This window comes from Papaver somniferum, chromosome 11, assembly GCF_003573695.1.
Source record: "Papaver somniferum cultivar HN1 chromosome 11, ASM357369v1, whole genome shotgun sequence".
In the NCBI taxonomy this organism is placed as follows: Eukaryota; Viridiplantae; Streptophyta; class Magnoliopsida; order Ranunculales; family Papaveraceae; genus Papaver; species Papaver somniferum.
In genome coordinates, this window is record NC_039368.1 from 114382076 (window position 1) to 114393071 (window position 10996).

Here is a 10996-nt window from a genome sequence, read left to right on the forward strand (position 1 = left end):
GCTTCAGACTTTGATGTATTGGCGATGCTGCGACCATTGGATTCAGATGTGATCCAATCTGACGGCTGACGAAGGAGACGGGTATGGATATTGGAAATGGGTTTGGGTAAGGGTTTTGGGCCTTGGGTATGCCAAGCCCATATCTTCTTTAAGAACAATTCTTCCTTGTTAAGCCCATTTCTAGCCTTTTGGTCTCGTGCACAATATTCCTCGCGGCTTCCTTGCGTAATTCCTCCCGGCTTTTCACTACTTTTCTGCTCTTTTTCGCTCCGCAATTCATCCAAACTTTATTTATTACCTAAAGATGCAAAATTAATTAATAAAAATATTTATTCTTGAAAACAATGAAAATACAGAATATGGGATAAAATGTAGAATTAATGCACAAAAGATGAGTTAAATGCCAATAAAAAGGTGCAGATATGTACAATATTTGGCACTCATCAAATACCCCCAAACCTGAATTTTACTTGTCCTCAAGTAAAACAAAACTAAGGAAATCCTACCTATACCAATGTTGCTGGTCTCTCGAATGCATTTAGCGTATGCACTAAGCCTTTTAAACCACTAAGTGTCCCTAGTGGACGAGTTGAAGTCTCGTGAAGGTTTGCTTAGAACGTACCTACAAAGTTCTAGGACAAAATATAAGCTCAGATTCCATGAAATGTGACATGTGCAAGACAGTTTAAGCTCACAGCAAAATGGATATGTCAATCTAGCTTTCTAAGGCACAATCCTAGCACTGGTGACAACTAAAGACATGTGATAAGAGTGTAAAGTGTATCTACACATGTTAAGAATGATCAGAAGTTATGACTGGCAATCACTAAGAGATAGTTTTTAGGCTAAGAACTGAATTCAAAGCCAAGCTAGCTGTCCGGCTTTACGAGAATTTTGAATGTTCACCTAAGAGTTGGTGATATTTCAGTTTACTCGCGTTGTACATCGAAGGCTGCACCCTCCTTGCTTATTACATGACTAAATACAACACAAAGATGACTCTTTACATGAATCTTATTTACATTGATTACTCTCTTATATTTTTGGACAAGAGAGAAACTTTTGTCTTTAACATGACAAAACTTGGAAATAAATACTTGATATTTTTGTATTTTTCTGATTTTTTTTCTGATTTTTTTTTTTTTTGAAACAAGAATTTACATCATACTAACAATATTGATGAACACACATTAAAATTTACATGACACTTTGCAAGAGGTAGCCCTTTTCGATGTACCCGGTCAAATTCAATGGTTGCTTTTCTTAATGTATCCTCCAACTTCTTTCCCATCCAACCAAAGAACAAGCTAGTCAAGTCGCATTCAGTATTCTAAATGATTGGCAGTCTACTTAACCAATCAAACACCTACCCGAGGCTAAACATGTATTGGTAGATCGTGCGTGTGCAAATTTCTTATCAACATGTGAATTGTGCTAGAATCAGGGGTGCCTTATCATCTAGACTAAGAATCCTACATTTACATACATGCACAGGAATCAACATGTCAAGGTAAATGAGCTCGATTTTTTTATGATTTTTTCATTTTTTAATTTTTTTTTTCAATTTTTCAATTTTTTCAAAAAGAAGGAGTTCTTGTTTTCAATTATGGCATATTATCATGGTATCTACTCTATACCCCAAACCTAAACTAAACATTGTCCTCAATGTTTCAAAAGATGTAAATAATTATAATACAACATATGAAGAGGATTATGCTGAGTAGAGAAAAAGGAAAGAGAATACCCGATTTCGGCGAAAGCAATATTAGAACTCCGTTATTCAAGGCAAGAATCCAACAGTAACTTAAGTGAAAGCACAATGGATTAGCAAAATATGTACAAAAGAAGCTTAGGATTTAAAAATTTTATCTACTGGAATATATACAAGAAAATTCTACCGTACATTTGGTTTTGATGGGAAACATTTGGTTTGGTCGGGAATGAAAAACAATTGGTTTTTATGGGACAAGGAAAAAATTTGGCTTTTAGGGAAATATTTGGAAAACTTTAGTTTTTATGGGAGAAAGAAATTTTTTGGTTTTTAGGGAAAAAGGTGGGTTTTCAGTTTGTTGAGACCCAGAGTTCAGTTTTCAATTACAAGCCTATAGTTTAATTCAAACTAGCCCACAACATATTTAAACAAGCTCAAAAACAAATTAATCAAGCCCAAAAACAGTTAGAACAAGCCCACAAACTGGGTTCAGGAGCCCAGTTGGGTATTTGGCTGTTGGGCTTTCAGATATTCAAAGTACGAGGCCTATTTGGGCTTGGAATTTGTTTGTTTATTTTTTTCAGTTGGGTAAAGCCCAAAATTCAGAAGCAAGCCCAGATTCAGTTTGAGCTGGAAAAGAATACCAAACCCAGTAAATGGGTTGTATGCTTGGTTGGTTTCTTCAGCCCCAACTGCTCTTCCTCCTTGGCCTAGGCAGCAACAACACTTAGCAGGCCTGAACAGCAAGTTCATCACCAGCAGCTCAGCAGCAGCAGGAGGAGGAGCAGGCAGCAGCTCAGCACCATCAGCAGCAGCAACTCCAACAGCACCACAGGAACTCAGGTCAGCAACAGACAATGAGGCAGTTAAACTGCAAAGCTGCATACACAGCAGGTTACGAGAGCTACAGGAAGTAAGAAGAAAAGCAAGTATGCAAGAAAAGCTGAGAACAGCAAGTTAAGAGCAGGCTAAGAGCAAACTAAGAACGACAAGTATATGAACAAGCTAAGAACTAGCTAAGAACAGCAAGATCTAGCTAGGATATGCAAGATGAATATGCTACATGCTTACACTACAAAGATAGGATGCAGGAATAGGCTAATATGCTGAAGATGATGCAAACTAAAGATGCAATATGCAGATGCAGATGCAATGCTAATGATGCAGATGCAGATGATGCAATGATGCATGTATGCAAGATGAAATATGCTAATGATGCAGTATGCAGATATGCAGATGCAGAAAATGATGCAATGATGCAATATGCAGATATGCAGATGCAGAAAATGATGCAATATGAATGCAGAACTAAGTTACAGCTAAAATGCAGATGATGCAGGTGATGATGCTAATTACAACTAAGTTACAGCTACACTAAGTTACAGTTAAACTAAGCTACAACTACATTATACTAAGTTGCACTAAGTTACAGGGGTACTAAGATACATCAACTACAACAAAAAAAAAAAAAAAAAACTTTTCAACTACACAGCACCAGTCCCCGGCAGCGGCGCCAAAAACTTGGTAGGCTTTTAAGGATGCAAGAAAATAAGAGCAAAGAGGAAGCCTACTTGTTAACCGCAAGTGCACGGTGTCGATTGTAGCTTGTGCAAATACGGGTCGAATCCACAGGGACTAGGGTGTGTATTTAAATTCTCCTAAGCTACTCTCTAAGTGCAAGGCAGTGAAGTAAAGAGCCAAAGAAACAAAGTAAAACAGTGGCAGTGATGGAAAGAGTGCATTGAATAAAAGAAGCAAAGAAGATCAAAGTAAACAGTTGTGGTAACACTACTAGGGTCTTGAATCCACCTTCTTAATCCTATGCTAAGGCAATATTTATTCAAATTATGTTCTTGTTCCTTTCCAGAGAAAACTACAAAGAATGATTTATCAGTTAATCTTCCTAACTCACCCCTAGCATAGGCTGTCTTCTTACAGCACAACCTATCATAGGATAATTTGGTTCAATTAGCTAACTCTCATTCCTTTCTCAATTAAGCACAGTTCTTATTCTATGGTGGGATCTCAAATGGATAACTTATCAACCAACTTCACTAATTCCCCCCTAGCATAAGCTGTCTTCTTACAGTACAGCTTATCACAGGTTCATTTGATCAATGTAGTTAACTAGCATCCCTAAAGCTATGAAGCATTATAAGAACAATAATATGAACTTGAATTATCTTAACATGTGATTAAGGGTTTCATCTAAACCCTAGCAGATTAATTTAGAACATGAACTGAAATTAAATTCTAAAATGAACTGAAATTTACAAAACAATTTAAACTAAGAACTAACCCTTGAGGCACTGGCTATTCCAGTCCTCTTGGGTGAAGCACTGGCTAGACCAGGCATAGTTACAACACACACCCACAACCCATATTTATACCCAAATTAATCAATTAGTGTTTACAGAGAAAATCCCCAAATCCCCAAATTACACAGTTGAAATTAGGGTTCGACTTTACCTAATTTGACGTGACAAATCACTCAAGAAGGTCGACCCATTCTTCTCTGACTCTCCTGCTCCTCTCCATGCCTTCCAATTGCGTTTCTAACTCGACCTATTCTATTGATTTATTACCTAGGGTTTCAGAGAAAAATCAGGGAAGAAATCGAGAGAATATATGGCTAGAAGTTTAGGGGAATGATGGGTTTCGGTGAGGGATAGCCATGATGGATATTGGTGGTTGATGCAGTGGAGTTGGCGGAGTTGGTGGTGAAGGTGAGGTTGTTGCAGACGGAGTGGAGAAGATGGAGGTGGAGTCGATGGAATTAGGGATAGGGGTGTGTTTGGTTCTGCGGGTATAGGTGTTAGGTGTTTGGGTGTTGAGCGGTTTCATCAAGTCTCGATGATTCACAAATCTGAGCCGTAGGATGCGGAAATGATAGATTGATCTAACGGCTACAAGTGAATAGGCTGGTATCGACCAACGGATTCCTGATACAACGAAACTGACGGCTCAAGATGGAGTTAGGTGTTGTAGTGTTAGACAGGAGCTTCAGACTTTGATGTACTGGCGATACTGCGACCATTGGATTCAGATGTGATCCAATCTGACGGCTGACGAAGGAGACGAGTATGGATATTGGAAATGGGTTTGGGTAAGGGTTTTGGGCCTTGGGTATGCCAAGCCCATATCTTTTTTAAGAACAATTCTTCCTTGTTAAGCCCATTTCTAGCCTTTTGGTCTCGTGCACAATATTCCTCGCGGCTTCCTTGCGTAATTCCTCCCGGCTTTTCACTACTTTTCTGCTCTTTTCGCTCCGCAATTCATCCAAACTTTATTTATTACCTAAATATGCAAAATTAATTAATAAAAATGTTTATTCTTGAAAACAATGAAAATACAGAATATGGGATAAAATGTAGAATTAATGCACAAAAGATGAGTTAAATGCCAATAAAAAGGTGCAAATATGTACAATATTTGGCACTCATCAAGTAATGCTAGACTCTGGTTTTCGAAACATACCTTTATTTGGAGGACCACGCTTAGAGTTACGATTGTTACTCTCACCTTTTCCAGCTTTGGAAGATCTATGTTCAGTCATATGAGTTTTGTTACTCATGTCCCTTGAAGAAGACACGTTCTTGTCCTTGGTGCACAACATCTCTTCCACTTGAATTTTCTTTCCTAATTCAACCATGTTGATCTCGCCAGTTTCATGTCTTAGCTTTTTCTTGTACTCAGACCAAGAAGATGGTAACTTCTCAATTACCGTAGATACTTGAAACGTCTCATCAGTGACCATACCTTCAGCAAGAATCTCATTAATGATATGTTGAAATTCGAGGAATTGATCAACAATAGGCTTATCATTCGTCATCTTGAAGTCCATAAACTTCGCCACCAGAAATTTCTTGCTCCCTGGAGTCTCCGCTTGATACTTTGCTTCTAACGCAGTCCACAAATCATAAGCACTGAAATTTTCTTTAGCATTGTAAAAATCATACATCGCATCTTCCAAAACATTCATGATATGATTTTTCGCCAGAAAATTACACCTCTTGTTATCCTCGATCACCTCCTCAGTTAAACCTTCAGCATTCATCAATTCATCATGTGGAACAAGTACATAATCCAGTTTATGATGGCTTAGATAAAATAACATCTTGGATTGCCATCTCTTGAAATCCTTTCCGTTAAACTTCTGTGGTCTTTCAACGTCGTTCTTTCCCATTGCTACAAGGAAAACTAATGTGTTAAGATTTTTGGAATCTTGCAACAATAGAAGAAACGTCAGATGTATCAAACAATAAATATAAAGAACCGTATCAAACAACTCTACCACGAACAAATTGATCACAGGTTCAACAAGTCGTCCTTAACACATTAGTTCGCGGGTATATTCTGAAGTAATGCTAAACCCCAACGTGCGAAGATGTGTCCAGGATAAGACTTCCCGATATAACTTGAATTAGCACAACGCAAGTTACCCACTCTTGAACTCAGCAACAGGGATGGAAGTAAAACGCCGCACAAAATATAAGAAGAAGAAAAAAAGTAGACCTAGAGATAGTCGCTGCTTGTGTGTTTTGAAAACAGAATTTCGAGTCATATTTATAAGATGAGATACTTGCAAATCAAGTTAGGTTTTTGTTTTCTTCAAAAACAAGTAAAACTCGTAAAAGGAATTTCCCACAAATAAAACTCTTAAGAAAATATTTTTGGAATTAATTTCCTAAAGAAAAATTCGCCAAAAATAAAACCAGTAGAAGAAGAACTTGGTGCATGGTATATGCGCATGGGCATGGGTCGAAACATGTATTTTTCGCCCCACCCGCTCCACCCACATTGTTTAACAATATATCCATGAGCACATGGTTTTATTGTGGAGCACCTCTTTAGCTTTCCACAATGTGGGACTAAAGGTTCCATTTCTTTCACTAAAAAATGAGTGAGTATCCTTAGACCCTTAAGTCATGAGATCAAACCACACCAAGACCAAAAATCCATTTATTAAATAACTCATTTTCTCCAACAAATATTTCACATTTTTGATCGGTAAAGGATTGATGCTGGAAAGTTTGAGTTGAGATCTATTGAGAGATACGTATATATAGTATATTGTATATATGGTTAGCATATGTGTGAGTTGGGAAAGATTTTATTTTGGTGTAAATTTGTTTTGGGTTCTCTCCCTATTAAGTCACACAGAACCGCAATGTATCTTCAAGCTTTCATAATAAGAAATTTTCTCTACCTTGTCGTTTCATGGCATCTGAGCCAGAATCGAAATAATATAAATAATTGAAATCAGAAGTTAATCTCCTTTTAGCATCATGGCTTGGGAAGAATCGACTTCTTTTGGTAAACCTAAAATTGATTCAATTTTACTGGTGAAATCATTATACCCGTATGATTTGAAGGATGTACGTAATACAGTGAAACTGAATGGCGATAATTATGAACAAGATGGACAAAATATTTTTAATACCGCACTTATGAATATTGATGTGAATTCAAATAGAAGTTATATTTCATCACAAGATCGAGTACCACTTGCTAATAATCTCACTGATGCACAATGGGAAGCTATTGTGAATATGCTTAATTTTTCGAATAGGGATGGTTCGAAAGAAAAAATTTATAATAAGTGGATACTTGATACAGGGGCTTCAAGGCATATGACAGGAAGGAAAGAGTTTTTGTGTAAAACATATCAAAAAGGTTTTCTTACGTAAAACTTCTGAATGGGACATACACTATCGCTCCATATGAAGGAACTGTTGTATTTGGAGACTATGAGATTATATCATGTTTTATATGTTCCTGATCTTCATTGTAACTTGATTTCGCTAGCATGTTTAATTAAAGATCTGAAATGTATTGTCACTTTGACTGATAAGTTGTGTGTGATACAGGACCGCACTACGAGGACGTTGATTGGTGTGGGAGAGGAACGAGATGGGGTCTATATCTTCCACAGTGGAGCGCAGATTATGGCCAATTGAGTTACTACTGGTGAAGATTATAATTTACGGTATAGGCGTCTTGGTCATCATTCTAATAAGATTATTTCTTTCTTTCCTGGTATGAACAAAGTTGATTGTCATAAGTTTCTCAATGAGCCGTGTGATACTTGTTTTAAGGCTAAACAAACTCGTGCTAGTTTCCCTATTAGTGAGAATAAAGCTAATGACATCTTTAGTTTAGTTCATTGTGATGTATGGGGTGCATATCCTACTTCGTCTTCTTGTGGTGCACACTATTTTCTTACAATTGTTGATGATTACTCCCATTGTGTTTGGGTTTATTTGATGGCACATAAAACTGAGGTGGTGAAGAATTTTCAGAATTCTTGTGTTATGGCTAAGACACAATTTGATAGACAAGTTAAGCTGGTTCTTAGTGATTTTGATTCGATTTTTTTTCTGAACGAGGAATAGAATTTCAAACCTCATGTGTGGATACACCACAGAAAAATGGGCGAGTGGAACGCAAACATCGTCATATATTGAATGTGGGTCATGCTTTGCGTTTTCAAGCAAATTTACCTCTTCAGTTTTGGGATGAGTGCATTTTAACCGCTGCTTATATTATTAATCGCACGCCTGCTCCTTTGCTCAATGGGAGAACTCCATATGAATCCTTACATGGGAAGCCTCCTATTTATAATCTTATTCGGGTATTTGGATGTTTGTGCTATGCAAGTATTGTGCCTCGTGATCGTAATAATTTTAATCCACGAAGCCTCCTATCAGCAGCTTGTCAGAAGAAATATTTTCTTTTGCCGACGGTGATACTTCTGATACGGCAGTTAGACGAAGTGCTCGGTTCAGGTTTCCTAATACTCGGTTAAGGGATTACGCATGCAATACTATTCAAGAAATAGACCCCGGATCCTCCACTCCTCACTCATCAATGTCCTCATGTACGCCTTATCCCATAACTAATTATGTCTCTTGTGCAACTTTTTTCTGCTAATCATACTCATTTTTTTGCGGCGATTACTGCTCTTAAAGAACCTACTATCTATGCAGAAGATGTTCATCTTCCTTGTTGGCGTTTAGCCATGTCTAAGGAAATTGGTGCTCTTGATAAGAACGACACGTTATCTGTTAGGGATCTTCCTCCAGGAAAGAAGGCTATTGGTTGTAAATGGGTTTATAAAATTAAATATAATTATGATGCTATTGTCGAGCGGTATAAAGCTCGTTTGGTTGTCCTCGGTAATAGACAAGTAGAAGGTGTGGATTATCATGAAACATTTCCTCATGTAGCTAAAATGGTTTCGGTAAGAACATTTTTAGCAGTCGTTGTTACTCGTGATTGGGAGTTACATCAAATGGATGTTCACAATGCTTTTCTACATGGGGATCTTGATGAGGAAGTATATATGCAACTCCCTCCAGGATATACGACTAATTCTCCTGGTAAAGTGTGTCGCCTTCATAAATCTCTGTATGGTCTTCGTCAAGCTCCTCGTAATTGGTTTGCTAAGCTTGCAGGTGCTCTTAAGACTTTTGTATTTATACAGTCCTATGTTGATTATTCTTTATTTACCCTGCGACGAGGTGAGAATATTATTACCGTAATTGTCTATGTGGATGATATAATTATTGCTGGGAACAATTCCGCTGCTATTGCTACTTTTAAAACATATTTAAGCCGTTGTTTTCATATGAAAGATATGGGCAATCTCAAGTATTTTCTTGGTATTGAAATATTTCGAGGAACCGATGGTTTGTTTTTATCTCAACGAAAATACACCTTGGATATTTTGTCTGAGACTGGACTTCTTGGAGCCAAACCAGCTTCTTCACCTAATGATCAACACCATTGTTTAGCTCTTGATGATGGACCCTTGTATTCTGATTCATCCCAATATCGTCGTCTTATTGGACGCTTGATTTATTTGACCATTACGCGTTCTGAATTGTGTTACTCGGTACATGTATTGACTCAATTTATGCAGGTTCACTTACAATTTTATTACTATACTATAGTGATACCGGCAAAATATTAGTAATATCTAGATAAAAAATCTGGATATATTCATTGTACGTTAGATATTTTACAACAAAATGTTTTTCGTGATTAATAAAAATGCATTCTAAAAAAGACTGATTTTCTTTGGGCTCAACTAGGAGGGACTAGGAAATTGAGGGATGCGTGCAGTTCAACACTAGCATATATGCTGACGATAATTGAGAACCATCGTCCATCGATTATGTGTTCGTATTTTCCACGCATATACCACAATATGATGGCGATTACAATAAAGCTCCTACTATTATTGTCCTTGTGGGAAACTATAAGTATGGATAGAAGTTGTGTCCATTGTGACTGATGTTAACGACCATTACCAAACTCTTATGAGAGAGTTCAAAAAGAATAAACACATTTTATTCCCATAAATCTCTAATTTTTCACGCAGTTGAAAGAATATTGGGTCATTACTGAATGGTCATATTTTTTGTAATTGGATTACAAAATGGTCATCGTTCACAAAATGGTCACATTTCCATCCGATTTAACATTTTTGAATAATACGGTGTTATTTTTTCCTAAAATACTCATCTTCAAAATACCCTTCCCATTTAACTAATTAGTTGAAGTGATGGTGATGAAGCGGTGGTGTTGGTGGTAGAAGCTTAAAAATCTTCAATAAACCTCTGAAGGGAAACGATGAACCATTTGGGTGATTGCGGTGTAACGAACCTGAATGCGGTGTAACGAACCTGAATGTGGTGTAACGATCCTGAATGTGGTGTAACGGTATGTAAGTGGCGGCATCACCACTTCAAATAGCACCACCGTCAAAACAATTACAATGAAGACAAAATTTAAAATTGTGTATGGAGAGATAAGTAGGGAGGACACATAGATAATTTGGTGAACATATTTAACTGTGAGTCATCACTTAACTCTCTTTTTAATGGAAATGTGACCATTTTGTTAATAGTTTGTAACAGTAGGATGTTTTTGTGAATCTGGTCCTAATATTATGACTGTTTTGTACATTTTCCAAGAATATTCATTGATGTGACGGGATCTTATGGAACACCGTTTAATTGGGCCCCAAGAAATAATTAGGGGCCTCAGAAATTTTATATCCACCCCAAATATTTTAGGGGCGTATCAAAATATAGTGAAAATACTATTTTGCCCTTCACGATTAATAAATCTTAAAATCTTATTAATCCTTAATTCTAAGCCTCCAATTCATTTCTATTTCTAAACAAAAAAATAGACTCCCTCCCTTCTAACTCTCCCGTCTCTTCTCTTTTCCTCTCCTCCATTAACGACTCCAAGAAGAAGAAAAAAATCTTCAGT